The sequence below is a fragment of the Cricetulus griseus genome, assembly GCF_003668045.3.
Source record: "Cricetulus griseus strain 17A/GY chromosome 1 unlocalized genomic scaffold, alternate assembly CriGri-PICRH-1.0 chr1_0, whole genome shotgun sequence".
Classification (NCBI taxonomy): Eukaryota; Metazoa; Chordata; class Mammalia; order Rodentia; family Cricetidae; genus Cricetulus; species Cricetulus griseus.
In genome coordinates, this window is record NW_023276806.1 from 99,375,940 (window position 1) to 99,388,598 (window position 12,659).

Here is a 12,659-nt window from a genome sequence, read left to right on the forward strand (position 1 = left end):
CTATTTATCCTTTTTCTAATAGCCTCCCCAACTCCAGAGTTTTCAGTTGATCCCTACCAAGTTATAAGAGGTGTTTTTCTCCCTCTTGACTGTGCAGCTGCAAGAGCCGTAGTTACCTGTACATTGCATCCTTGCCTCCTTTCTTTGTCTTTTGAGGGGCCAGGTTTGTGTGACAGTGAAATATGGAATCTGGTGTCATTGCCTTCATAAGGACTCTCTTCATCCCCTCCTCCCACATCTCTCCAGGTAAGGACGTGTCTCTCCCTTTCTCTGGCATTCCTTTTTGTTTGTTTATTCATTTTATCTTTTGTGTAAAGTTTTGCTGGCATGTATGTCTGCACCATGCACATGCTTGGTACCCTTGGAAGTCAGAAGAGGGCATCAGATCTCTCTGGACTTGAGTTTTAGATGGCTTTGAGCCACCATGTGGGTGCTGGGAATGGAACTGGGTCCTCTGCAAAAGCAACAAGTGCCCTTAATCACAGAGCCCTCTCTCCAGCCCCTTCTTTGCCATTCTTAAACTCCACACCTCTGCGGTGTGCATGTCTGTACCAGGGCAATTAAAAGCTGTAGAGCAAGGCTGGAGAGTGGTGGTACACACTTTTAATCTCAGCACTCAGGAGGCAAAGGCAGGTGAGTCTCTGTGAGTTCGAGGCCAGCCTGGTCTATATAGTGAGTTCCAGGACAGTCAGGCTACACAGAGAAACCCTGTTTGGAAAACAAAAACAAAAAACACAGAAAAACAACAACAAAAATATAGAAACTGCAGAGTTGTCGGTAGGCCTGACAATATCACCTATGGTAAGCAAAGCCTGGCTGCCCAGTGCCTTTGGAGAGATGCTACTTTTCTTACTAGGAGAGACAAGGAGAACTGATGACATCATTATGTCCTGGATAGAAATTGAAGACAGTGAGCTAGGGAGATGAAGACTAGAGTTCAAGTCCCAAACCCTAGGTTTTAAAGCAAGCCAGTCATGATAGACATGGTGGCTCACACTTGTAATCCCAGCGTTGGGGTGGAAGAGAAAGGTATGTCTCTGGCACCAGCCAGCCTCACCTTCATGACAAATTCCAGGCCATTGAGAAAGCTTGTCTCAATAAGCAAGATGGACAGTTCCCGAGGAAGGACAAGTGAGTTTGTCCTCTGCCCTCTGCATGCACACATGCACCTGTACACACACACACACACACACACACACACACACACACACACACACACACACACACACACACACGACGGCATTCCTGATTTTACATGGGGGAAGAACAAGGAATGTCTACTCAGAATGAAGGCCGTCAGTGGATGTCTGAACCTTCTGTCTCTGCCTCACAGCATTGGCTGTAAATGCCCTTATCCCACTATCCACATCAACCATCACTGCTGCCCCTGAACTTGATAGTGACGATGGCTTAGGGGGAGGAGATAGCCACAGAAGTGAGAGACACAAGGGAAAAAGAGAAGGGGGTGGTGAAATAAATCAGAGCAAAGAACGCTTGCAGACATGGGGATATTGACTATTCATTAGCAAGAATTGATTTTTTTTTTTTTTTTTTTGCAATGGGGAGAGGAAGTGTTAACCCCCTGCCCCATTTTTCTTAAAGACAGCTTGTGGAAAGTCCACTCTAGCATCTTTGTGGTTCTACACAAGTCTCAGGCACCTTGCCCTTCTGCAGGTGATTCAGGAAGAAGCAGCTTGTATACCTGCAGAGGTGGTACCCCACTTTCAGTTTTCTGCTGCCCTCATTCCACCCTTCTCTTGAGGACTGTGCTCTTTCTGCTCTGTGGTGTCACACACAAGGACCCCACAGCCTGCGTGGTCTCAGAGAAGTTCTTCTGTGCTAGTGGTTTGCCTCGTTTTTAATCCTGGCCTCTTCTGCGGGTTTCCCACTGCAAAATTCCCTGGCCAGTGTCTTCCTTTGACAGCTGTGTTAACCTGTGTCGCATACACAGAATTTCTGATGATCACATATAAACAATGTTCCTGCTGCCAAAGCTGATGTGACCCTCACTGCCACCTGGGAGAGGCAGTTTAGTTTAAGGAAAAGTGTATTATACTGAGCCAGGGACTTGGGTTTACTTCAGGTCTGTGGCTCAAACTCTGCGACTTTGATGGAGTCACTTAATTTCTGAGGACCACAACACTCATGGCTTGATCTGATTGATCTGTCGGGCTACTTTACAGTAAGTGAGAAACAGGTTCGTGGCTAGGGATGACAGTTAGTTGACAGAGTGCTTGCCTGACATGCATGAACCTCTGAGCAAATGGCTGTGAGCCCTCACTCTGGAGCTAGAGGGGGTAAGGTCAGGAGTTCAAAGCCACTATGGTTACACAGGGAGTTTTAGGCCAGCCCCTGTATACAGTAAACAAACCCAAGTATAAACCCAATTTATGACATCCAAGTTTTTGGTAATATATATTTAAGCCATGCTACTATGAATCCTCAGGGTGCCTGTAGTCTTCTCCACCCATGACCATAGGAAAACAACAATAAACTCACACAAAACCCCTCTTACTCAAGTGACTGAAAGGTTATAGCCAACAGAGCTCCCTCTCTCTCCCTCTCTCTCTTTCTCTGAGACATGGCTCACATAGTTTAGGCTAGCCTTAAAATTCACCATGTAGCCTAGGCTAACCATGAATTCCTGATTCTCCTGCCTCCATCTGCAGAGTGCCAGGATTATAGCTGAGCACCAGGGTCTCTGGCAGTATTGTGTTTTTGAACAGACAGTGATACTGGGCTTCATCACATACTCATCACATACTGGTTGCAGTCTCAGGTCTTCAGGGCTTCTAGCTCCTTCCCTAGGCCTGCACACTTTTCTGCTAGGGACTTGGGATTTCCTTCCCCATCACTTTGTTAGTGCCATCCTTCTGCCTTTTAAGAGTGAAGCCAAAGCGTACTTGTAAATGCCATTTCTCTGTGATTTATAGGCAAACCCCTTCTTTCCATAAAGGCAAGAAATAGCTCAAGAGTTTTATGCTTTTAAGAAATGTTATTATTCAAAGTACATCATATAGACCCCTGCAGTAGATATGACAGTGACCTTCAGATGACTTTTCAGACTCTCAGTTTTTTACTGAGAGTCTGAAACAATATACACTCTTTCAGACAATACTAATCACACCTACTTGGACTTCCTTTCTTTATTTAGAAAATATGTTTTGGGGGCTGGTGAGGAGGCTCAATGGTTAAGAGCATTGGCTTCTCTTCCAGAGGACCCAGTTTCAATTCCTAGCACTTACATGGCAGTTCCCAGCTGTCTGTATCTGTTCCAGTGGATCCAATTCTATCACAAAAACATGCAAGTTAAACCCCAAAGCACATAAATTTTTTTTTAAAAAGGGTCTCATGTATTCCAGGCTAGCCTTAAACTTGCTAGGTAGCTTATGGTAAACTTGAAGTACTATCTTCCTGCTTTAGCCTCCAGATACATGTTTGGAAGGATAAAATTGTGGGTATGGCCCACAAGAAAGCATACAGGACTCATCTTGCATACATATAATATGGGCATAGTAAATAAACATAGATGTTTTTCTTTACCTTTGAAGAGGTTTAGCTTCTTAGCAGGTGGGCCAGCACATTTTATAAATTAATTAAGAACTTGGGTCTGGCACAGTGGCTTAGTGGGTAAAATACTTGTCACACAAGTCTGAAGATCTGAGTTCAGATCCCCCCAATCCATGGGAAGCTGGATTTGGTAGTGTGTGCCTGTGATCTGGGAGGCAGATAGACAGGAATCCATGTGAGCTTGCAGCTATCCTGGCATGTTCAGTGGCAAGTGATAAGTGACCGTGTCTCAAAGAGGGTGACCAACACCCAAGATTGCCCTCAAACTTCTACACATATGCCGTGGCATGTCAGTATCATGAGCTCACATGAGCATGAACACACTCATAAGCACAGTTTTTTTTTTTTAAATGTCCTACTTTAGCATGTTTTTATTATCCCAATAAGACAAGATCAACACATTTCTAAAGTGGTATATACATTCAGCATATTCTGGGGACACACACTCTTTCCTTAGTGGTCTCCTTGTCCTTAGTGGTCTCCTTTCTTGAGCATACTTTTCCCCTAAGATCTCTAAATCAAAGTCAGATTGTTTTGAGAACAAGTATATTAATTTACAATCCCAAAGTCTGTTGGGGGAGTGGGGTTGACTCTAACCAGATTCCATGAAGTTGATGGAGTTAGGTCTGCTTCTTTGTTTGGCTGATACACAGGTGATACCTGGATAAGCTATATGTCCCAGGCTGTTTTGAAAAACAAAACACTTGAGTTTTACCTGCCTCTAGAATCTGTGTGTCTCTGGTTTTTGGCACCTTCAATGGACACTTGGTTGTGTATGTGACCGATGTCTTTCCTGCCTCTGCAGAGTCACAGAACAGTAGCAAGTCTCAGAGGGTTCTTTTTCCATCCGAAATGACCAGCTGAGCTTTGGCCTCTGTAGTTGCCCTACTGGTGGCTTGTCTCTCCTTTTCTATGTGTTTTCTCTCCAGTTCACTGGCTCTGTCACCATCCCAGTGGTCCCGGAAGTAATCGCACAGACAACTCTACCTAGTCTTGGCCTTTGCCTCTTTGTGATAAATACTGCAGTCAAAAATCAATTTTGTCTTAATTTTTCTCAACAGTAACTGTTTCAAACTACCCAGTGTATGGCTCAGTGCTAGAATGCATTCCTAGCATGCCAGGAGGCCTGGGTGTGATGCTTCAAACTACATAAAGCAAAAAGGCTCACTCAGAGAAAGAAAGCTCATGAAAGAATCCCAGCAGTGCAAGGACTGAGCAGGATGTTGGCTTGACCTTGAAGCTGGAGTGTGGATGAGCAAAGGCTGTTAGTATGCACAGCATCCAGGTGGCTACTAGCATTCACCATGGCCTGGAAGGGATTCCCATGATCCTAGCCATGGAAAACATAACCGATCCTGAGTGCTAGATCCTGTTTTCAGTGCTGACATGTGTGTGTTCAGCATGAGCCCTGAGCAGAGCTGACACTCCATTAGATGTGGCAAGCACCCAGTACATCCCTGAGGACACTTGACTCACAGAATGTCCAAGCACGCTGCCCTTGGCGCAAAGGTTCCCATCCAAGTTCAGTGCTTTCTGCTGTTGCACCCATCCGTGGTATCTAGAGCCTTCCCGAGCCTTGGGGTGTTTCTTTGTTTTTATGCCTTCTGGGGTAATGAATGCTCACTTTATAAAGGAGTGGTCTTGCCTTTTCAGAGTTCTAGAAAATTCTTCACAGTTAAAGGTGGGAGGAGCAGTTTCGTGCGAGCCATTAAGTAAGATGGACAGATGAGAGCCAAAGAAAGTGTGCACACAGGCAAAGGGCCCCAGCAGAGAAAGGAGCAGCTGTCTGATGTGCTGCTGATGTTGAGTGAGGCACTAGACAAGGGCAGTGACTGTAATTTAGCGAGGTCCTTTTGTATTGTGGGACAGTCGTTCAAAAGCTTATCAGCACAGTAGATCATCATTTCATTCCTGGTTGGTGCTCAGTGTGTACATAAATCTGGAACCAACTAGAACATATGCGTATGTATGTGTATACAAGTAGACACGAGCATATCTGGCTTGACTTGCTTTCTTGTGATTCGGTCTTTCATGCTAAAGTTGAGTGCTTTAAGTGAAGGTACTTTCCACCTGGGCTCAGTTTCCCCATCTGTAGAGAAGTCCCTTCCTCCTAGTAGTATGTGAAGATGGAGATTAGTGTAGAAATTTCAGTGACAGTCTGGGTGTATAATGCATTTTCTATAAATACAGGCTGTTATTCTTGGCACATCACCAGGATGTCCACTTCTGTGCTTTCTGATGGTAAGCTCAGCAGGTATCAGAGGGGGCGGGGAGAAGGAGGTAGGAATTGAGCTTTTGCTGGCTTTCTTTTATGAAACAGGGTAACAGGGTTTAGCATGTTTAGGTACCATGGTTATGGCTTTCCATGTGAATCCTAATTCTCTCATACTTTTATCTGTGTCATTCATTTTAGACTTATCACATACTGCTTTTCACCATGTGGCACTGACAAAGTGGCACTTGTTGTAGGCCAGTCAAGCATTGCAACACAACCAGGAGTGTTTGGGGTGTGTGTGGACATGGACAGCACAGAAGTTGGCAGAGTACTAGGAGTGTTAGGATGCTCTTAGAGAATAGATATGGTGGGAGAAGAGGTCGGTATGGCAGACAGACACTGGGATGCCAGGGGCCTTCTCTACTCTGTATAACTCTGTGATACAGGTGACAAGGAACCACAAGAGGATTGTAAGCAAGGGACTGATGTGCTCATTAGACTTAGATAAGGCACTGGATGACCATATGAAAGACAGCTTTGTGTCAAAGATTTGTAGGTAGGAAAGAAAGCCAGTCGGTATTATTGAATATTCCAGCAAGGATCATTGAAGGGTTTGAGTCCAGGGAGTGGTAGGTAGAGATGAAGATGAACTATTCAATAAGAAATGCAATGACTAGACAAGGGAGGATGGAAAGAAATTAGGGTCACTCCCAGGTTTTTATCATTAGCAACCTAGGAACTAAAAGAACAATCTTCTGTGGGAATAAAAGACGTGACCAGGAGCATGCATTGTTTAATGAGCTTCTTCAAGGTCCCTCCTGAAGGAGTGTCAGCAGTCATTTGGATGCATAGGTGTAGAATTCAGCCCAGAGGGCTGAGTGGCATTAAAAGACATTGCAGATGGCTGAGGCTTCAGAGTTGATGGCCAATACATAGAGCATGAAAGGAGGAGAGTGGGGACAGAAGCTTGGAAAGCACAGGATTCAGTGTGGTTTGGGAGACAAAGGAAGAGTACAGTTGGTCATGATCACCGAGATCAAGGGCTGAAAAGCAAGGAGAAAGTAACCTCTTGTGTCACAGGACAAAACAAGGGCCAAGTTCACCCTGGAATTGGCTGTGCTTGAGAAGACAGTAGTGAGATCAGAAGCCAGACTTGACTGGGGAGGACCAGCAGGCATAGTGGGGAGGAAAAGAAGCCAGGAGGGGATCTCATCTTGCAGGAAGGGTGCCTTCCATAGGTGGCTTGGGGACAAGAATGTTTTCCGTTTCTATGATCTTGTAGTTCTTGTTATTGCACTGTGCACCTCGACCCTGTGCACTTATGTTACTTTACGGAGATGAGATCTTGCCTTCCAGGGTACTGTTGGGCTCAAGGGTTATTGCTCATGGTAATATTAGTCTTTTGTCACTATCTTAAAATAAGACCCATTCAACCAAAATCTGGCTTTGTACCATTAAAACATGTACCATCTCCTGTACTTAGGAAGGAGTTGGCTTGGCTTATGAACATATGTGAATATGTGTTATACAATTTGAATGCCTGCAGAGGATGAATACGATGAATAAAGTCCTATGATTACTAATCATCCTTCCTTCCTTCCTTCCTTCCTTCGTTCCTTCCTTCCTTCCTTCCTTCCATCCTTCCTTCCCCTTTCTTTCATTGTCCTTAACTCATGCTTTCTTTCCTCCACTTTCTAAGGGCTGGAGTTATAGGTCTGCACTACATTGTATAGCTAATTGCCAATGATTTTTATGGTGAATTATTCATTGTTTCAAAATACATACTTTAACAGCTACTATTTTTATTTTTTAAATGCTTATTTTGTTGAGCGCTGTCTAGTGTATGTATCTTAGTATTAGTTTCTGTTATGTTATGTGTAGAAATGTGTTTTAGGAAAACATGCAGGAATTGAATGTATTGAAGAGTAAGTTAAAGTTGAATTTAATTAAAGAAAACAAAGCCATTTCTCAGTTTCTTTCATTAAAAGACATTAGAGAATAATTGATTTCTGAGAGTCATTTCTCTTGAAAGAATTTGTGTCTTCTGCATTATAGAAACTGAGCTGGATAGGGTGTCTGTGTGAACTGAGTATTGGCCATGGGGATTTCAGGTGCTTGGGTTATTTTTGATTCTGGTGCTAGAAATTAAGATTCCCAGGCTTTGCTGCCTGTACCTTGGGCTTTCTTGAATAAGACCAAAATCTACTCCATGTTTTCTAGGAGTTACCAGCTAACTGATTCAAGTTGGAAGTAAGCCGGGGATTCCTGAATCTCAGAATGCTAACTTGAAATCCACATTACCTGTTGTGGTGTGTGTGTTTGCGTGCACTGTCTGTCTGTCTATCCCTAGGCTTGTGTATTCCAGGACTGTATCCCCAGCCCCAGCAACCCACGTTTAAACTACAAGGGTAGGATTCTGTTCTGTGATTCTTGGTCTGTGGTCTAGAACTTACTGTATTTATCAGGGACAACTTTTCATATTTTATTTTATATTTTTGAAACAGGCTTTCTGAGACTGGCCTTGAAGTCCTGATGTAGTAAAGAATGACCTGGAACTCCTGACCTTCCAGTTTCCCAAGTGCTAAGATTACAAGATTTATGGGGTGCTGAGGATGGAGCACAGAGACTCAGGCAAGAATTCTGCAGTTGAGCTGCACCCCCAGATTCTGAGGAAAGACTTTCATGGGTCTTTCCCAGGCTTGGGAGAGCTTTCCTGATAGATGTTGTTACTCCCTTTCGAGTTAAAAGAGACTTGGAAATGGCTGAGTGCTCTGCTCTCCCAGCCACTCTCCCAGGCTGACCTGGTCAGTGTTACTGAAGGAAGTCACACTGCTGTATTAGGAATTGGGAGCTGCCTTCAAAATCTGCTACATCTGCACATAAGTCAGCTTGAGAGTTCTCTGGATGTATCTGAGAGCCATTCAAGAGAGAGTGTCTCAGAGGTTGCATTAGCACAGTGTCTACTTCAGCTCTACAGGAACTGACTTCCTGGTGCTGACCCAAGCACAATAGAGCACATGGTATAGGGGTCAAGACACTTGCTCCAGGCTGGGTGTGGTGGAGCACACCTTTAATCCCAGCACTCGGGAGGCAGAGTCAGAGTCAGGTGGATCTCTGTGAGTTTGAGGCCAGCCTGGTCTTCAGAGCCAGTGCCAGGATAGGCTCCAAAGCTACACAGAGAAACCCTGTCTCAAAAAAAAAAAAAAAAAAAAAAAAAAAGGGAGAGAGAGACAGCCCTGTTTTCATCCACCAAGACCCTTACAATCTCATCAATTCTTTCTCTCCACATGATCTTATAACTGCTGGAGTATCTCCTCCTCCTCCTCCTCCTCCTCTTCTTCCTCTTTCTCTTCCTCCTTCTTCTCAGGGTTTCTCTACATTAACAACCTTGGCTGTCCTGGAACTTAATTTTTATAGACCAGGCTGTCTCTTAGGAAGGAACTTGGACTTGAAAGTTTGAGAGGAGAGAATGATTGTTGGCATTTGTTTAGAGATTTTGAGAGTAGTGCAAATTCGGCTTTTCTTAAAAATTGGAGTAAGAGTTTCATTTCTAGCCTTCATTACTTTAGGGTTGACTGTGAAACAGGATAAGGAGAGTGCTACTTGCCTTAGGGCCACACACACTGGCAGGGTTTCACCCCAGGAAACTTGGTGAGGTGTGGGGTTTCCCTTCTAAATGATGGGGAAGCAATATGGGTTTCCATCACGATGCTCCCTTTGAGGTAACCAGCGCTTTTATACTGTAGCCCTGAAGGAGATTCTACAGACTCAAGTGCCAGAAAATGGAAAGTTGAGAGGAGAGAGGGGATGGAAGAAAGGGAGGGAAGATCATATTGAAACAGGTTGAGTCATTTCTCACCTATTTCCTAAACATTCTCTCTCTCTCTTTAAAGGCAAATGTGCTATGAAATTGAAACATAATTTTTATATAGACTTAATTGTGTACATTGTCATCTATGTGTCTATTCTCACAGTTGATTCTGTAGTTAATGTTATGGTTTATTTTGTTGTGTCTTTCTTTTGTTTGTTTTCATTTTTTGAGACAAGGTTTCTCTGTGGAGCCCTGACTCACTCTTTAGACCAGGCTGGCCTCGAACTCAGAGATTTGTCTGCCTCTGCCTCTGAGTGCTGGGATTTAAAGGTATGTGTCACCACTGCCTAGCTTGTGTTTTTGTAAGCTACAATAATAAACCTTTCCTGGGTGATGGAGGGAATTACGCCCCCCCCCCAAAAAAAAAACCCCAGAAGAGTAAAAGGTTGGAAAAGTGCCAGATACTTCTGACTGTAGTTATTTCTTTAAAAAGCTACAATGCTGAGAGGTGGTATAGTGGCAGAGTGCTTGTCTAGCAGCAAAGAAGCCCTCAAACCCCAGCACCCCCCCACCTACCTATTTTGTTTAAAAATAGAATTGTTAGACGAAGTTGGGAGTACTCAAAATTTCTGTTTTTGTCTTATTTCTAATACTGTGAGCAATCTGATTAAGTGAGGATGCGGGAGGCTGGAGGATGAAGGGTAAGAAAAGGAGGACCCAGACCTTGACATCAGCACTCATAGGCACCCACAGTCCTAGCAGATACTGCTGGAATCTTCAGTTAAATATCGGTGCTCGCTATTTCAGGACACTTTCTGACTTACAGACAGAAAGAAGTTTGGTAATTCTTTTCAGCAGAGTTGTTTTTTGTTTGTTGCTTTTTAATTCATTTATTTCAGTGTTGGGGATTGAAGACAGCGGCTCACACATGCTCAGCAAACACTCTAGCAGCGAGCTCCATCCTCAACTGTATCAGAACTAAGTACCTAGACCTCTGTATATTTTGCATTTTGTTTTGCTGTGCTTTGTTTCCAGATGTGACTCAGGTGTCACTTTGACAGAGTGCTGTCGTTTCATAAGATACTTTGAGCCAGTTCTTCTTTTTGTATTGCTGCACCGGGTATCAACATAAGGCCTTCTCCACTGACTGAGCCCACTTGGCTCCACACCTCTCCCCATCTTTCACAGTGTGGCTTAGTCATGTTTGCTAGCCAAAGAACATTCCTGCTTAGTCGAGGAACCTAGAAACGATTCACTGTCATAATTAGGAGAAAGACCTAATCTTTCTAATAATCACAGGAAGAGCCTCGGTGTTCAGGAGGGCCTGTCTTTTAAGGTTGCGTTCTTTATGTAATGCTGAGGAGTGTTTAGCATTTTGAAGTTCACTTGGGCCATGGAGTGAAATGGAGTGAGTGACATGTTCTTATTTTTAATCGGCAACAGTGGGGTCTCTGCTTGGGGGGGGGCACTGCACAAGACTGAAAAGCAAAAGTTTTAAGAAGCCAAGAAATCAGTTTTTAGCCTCTCATCATTATATGCCTCGATAAAGATGGCCGTCCTTCAGTGTTTCCTTCTTCAGTATATCCAGCAGCCAGCCTTTCAGGAGGGCATCTTGTCTGTAAACTTGGCAACAGGCAGGCACTATGAGAAGCTTAAAGTTAAGCCAGTCCCTCAGCTGGGATTCAGAGTTTTAGCCCAAAAGATTTCCTTTGATACTAGAAGTACTTTTTCCTTAAAACCACTGTGTGCTTTTTAAAATAATGGCTAAAGACCACTTTCTTGTAACTGGCCCCAAGGATGCTGTAGAGTTGTAAACTTAAATTTTTTGTAATCCTCAGTTCTGGGAATGAGTAGGCTGCAGGTAATTTCAAAACCAAAGGACTGGTTAATAATATAGCCTGTATTTCTCTATGAGAGGGAAAGATTTAAGGGAAAACTATTAGATTGTAGCTGTGACCAGTCTTTATATGGGAAAAGATTAATTCTGGTGGACTAACTACATCTAAAATTAGAACTGTGGGAACAGGATTATATGTAACAAAATGCAAGAGATTAATGTGTCTCTGTGTGAGTGGATTGTGAGAGCTGAGAAAGGGAAATATGAAATGAATATCCAAGAAGGTATCAGATGAGTATAATTAAATTGATTTCTGCCTTATATCAGTGTTCAGTGGGGGAACCTCGTTCTCTTCATGCTCATGGGGTCTCTTAAAGCTGCTCCCAGTTACATCTTTTGATGACTTTTAAAAAGGATTATGTCATAACAATCACTGTCTTTTTCTGACTAGCCAAAATAGAGGTTAAGACAAAATCTTTTTTTTTTTTTGACGGTCCTAAATTGTTTATTGGGTATGAATTTTACAAACATCACATATATTAGCGGTAACGGTGGAGCTGCAGAGTATTGCGCCTTCTCCAGGCTGCACGGCGAGAGCCACCAATAGTGTGGTGGAACTTGTGGCCCTTTCCAAGGCCACGGCTCTTGCGGCCAGCAGATGTCAGCCCACGCATCTCTCTGTGCTTATGGATTGGTTTGGTGATCCACTGTATGTCAGGGTTCCTTCTGATAGCTTTATGGAATGGATCAATGAGGATAATCTCAAAAAAAAAAAAAAAAACTTGTATGTGGAATCTTCACCAACCCAGTAAAGAATTCAGGACTCTCAAAGCCCCGCAAAGACGTCCAGCTCTCTCCTCAGCAACAGACTGGAGGCTTCTGGCAAACTTTAGCTGGTTAACACCAGAATGGACAGGCTTGCCGTAAGTTGCACCCTTAGGAACTGGGCGTTTGCGGCCACCACGGCGGACACGAATCCTGTATATGACATAACTTTGCTTGGCCTTGTACCCCAGCCTTTGCGCTTTATCAGGCCGGGTGGGGCGGGGAGCCCTGTGCAGCGCAGAAAGCTGGCGGTATTGTCAGCAACGGACCCGCAGCAGAAAGCGCATCACGTCGGACTGCTTCTTCCTCCATAGCTCCTGGATGTATTTGTATGCACCCATCTTGGCTCACCTGATGGCTGCCACCAGAGGAAAGCAAGACAAAATCTTGAGGTTGACCTA

The 12,659-nt window shown here is 43.9% G+C and overlaps 1 protein-coding gene and 1 pseudogene across 1 annotated transcript in view; one reads left to right on the top strand and one right to left on the bottom strand.

Moving 5' to 3' along the window:
* Nucleotides 1-12,659, top strand: part of Maml3 (mastermind like transcriptional coactivator 3) — a 434,634-nt gene that overhangs the window by 20,420 nt on the left and 401,555 nt on the right. The window lies entirely within an intron of this gene.
* Nucleotides 11,910-12,614, bottom strand: LOC100756700 (annotated as a pseudogene).